General features: G+C 37.3%; 1 long non-coding RNA gene across 1 annotated transcript in view; it reads left to right on the forward strand.

Annotated features, from left to right (window-relative positions):
* The first annotated feature begins 188 nt into the window (after positions 1-188).
* LOC123131591 (uncharacterized) overlaps positions 189-1,943 on the forward strand; it is a 2,081-nt gene continuing 326 nt past the window's right edge. The window contains exon 1 of the long non-coding RNA XR_006464198.1: positions 189-1,896. This is a non-coding gene — a long non-coding RNA (uncharacterized lncRNA). The remainder of the gene's footprint in view (positions 1,897-1,943) is intronic.

The following is a 1,943-nucleotide window of genomic DNA, read 5'->3' on the forward strand; positions in this document are numbered from 1 at the left end:
GTACTTTTTTACAAATTTATCTTTGTACCAAGAAAAATTAAATAAAAAATGTCTTATTATATTTGTAGCTTATGTCTCACACTTATTTGATAAATATAAGAACCAAAAAAAATGTCTTCATTAATTTTTATGATTTCTTTTTTCTTTTCTTTTTGGGAGGGTGGGTGGGGAACTCCGCCTATGCCATTGTAAGGTGACACTTATAATCTCATAGCCGGTCTCAAGCCCGAAAAAAGGAGGAGAGGCCACCCATGTGCTTTTAGACGAAAATATATATGTTCTGTTGACTTAACGATCATGGTTGAAATGAAAGAATCATTTAGGAGAAATATTATTCCATTGTTTTCAGACGAAAGAGCTGCCTTCCTTTTCTTTTAGATAATGAAACAAATATTTGATGTAGTATCAAAGGTCTGCATGTTCAAGCCAATGAATCTCTCCATTGAGGCGCTCAATCACAGTGAGTACCGACACTAAATCACTCATTAGATTTCTATTATTCCGGTCACATCGAAGCTATTTATTCATTTTTTGCTCATTAATTCATGTATTCTTTGTTCTTCAATGTTTTCTATGAAACACTATTTTGGACTTTTGCCACTCATTTGTGTAAACCACTCTGCAGTACATCTCCTCGTTGAAGGAATCGTTTACTTGCTTTCCTGCCGGCTTGTGTTATACTATGTCTTATTGTCGAAGTTCTGACTTGGTTGTGTATCTGCTGATAATGAATTACAGCATATATCTAGCTTCTGGTACACAAGGATTCGAAGGGTATCGAAGACGCGAAGGATAGCGAAGATTTGGAAGATACCAAAGGAATAGTTTTTCTTTTTTTCGATGGTAATAAATTCTAAGTTAAAAAATTGTTAATACTCCAATATTCCTCAAGTTTTCAAGCTCGTTTGTTGAGACAGAGTATAATATACACTACTCTGGTACAGAAGGAGTACTACATATGAAATTTTGTGTTTGCAACTAAGAATGTTTCTCTTTCTAAAACTAATGTACTGTAAAACTACAATAATTTAGCCTGTGGGTACAAAATACTGTGGTTTTGACATAACAAAGTATTTTGGAGTATTGAGAATACTGTGGACCTTTTTAGCAAGTTTTTTATGCTCCTACGTATTTTGAAGTAGTTTTCAAATGTGCGCATTGCTATCTAGTTTCAGACGTGCCGTATTGCTAGGTAGCCAGATGTTGCAAACTGATGAACAGCCATGCGCAGAACAATGGCATGCACAAGCTAGATCGGTGAAATACTCTGGTTACTGCAGTAGTTGCGTGTGAAGAAGTAAAAAAACTGCAGGTACTGAATTTAGAAGTCACGCTTCTCTGTGTACTGATACCCTGCTCTTTCTACTAGTACATACACTTCTTTTGTAATTTGTCTGAAGCATGCATTCCTGTCCAGAACCCAAATGCCAGCTTTGCCTTGTGCATGCATTCAACCACACCTGACCTAACTACACTCTACATCCTTAGCTTTCATTTGTCTGACCACTATCTTGACATCAGAAACAAACCAAGCTTACATTTTTCAGAGTGTCTTTGTTATTTTACAGAGTGGCTTCTGCAAATGCCATAAGAAGCATCTATCTGCAGAACAAGTGGAACCACAATCCTGCAGCAGAAGCAGATTACTCACAATATACAGTTCTTCTTCCCAGCATATACAGGTCGCAAACAGTAATGGCTCATTGATGTACAGAGAGTTTTTTTTCAAAAAGGGGAATGACCCCGGCCTCTGCATCATCATGACGCGCACAACCATTGATGTACAGATAGTATAACTAGCTTCTTCTTTTTTTCTGCGAGGTGTCTAACTAGCTTCTGATCAGCTCAAAACAGGCTTGTCTTGCCTCCTCATCGATTTCTGAGCATTTTCGCCTGGTTAGCCATTGTGGTGCATGCTTGTACTTAATTTACATTGTCGGTCC

Source organism: Triticum aestivum, chromosome 6A, assembly GCF_018294505.1.
Source record: "Triticum aestivum cultivar Chinese Spring chromosome 6A, IWGSC CS RefSeq v2.1, whole genome shotgun sequence".
Taxonomy (NCBI): Eukaryota; Viridiplantae; Streptophyta; class Magnoliopsida; order Poales; family Poaceae; genus Triticum; species Triticum aestivum.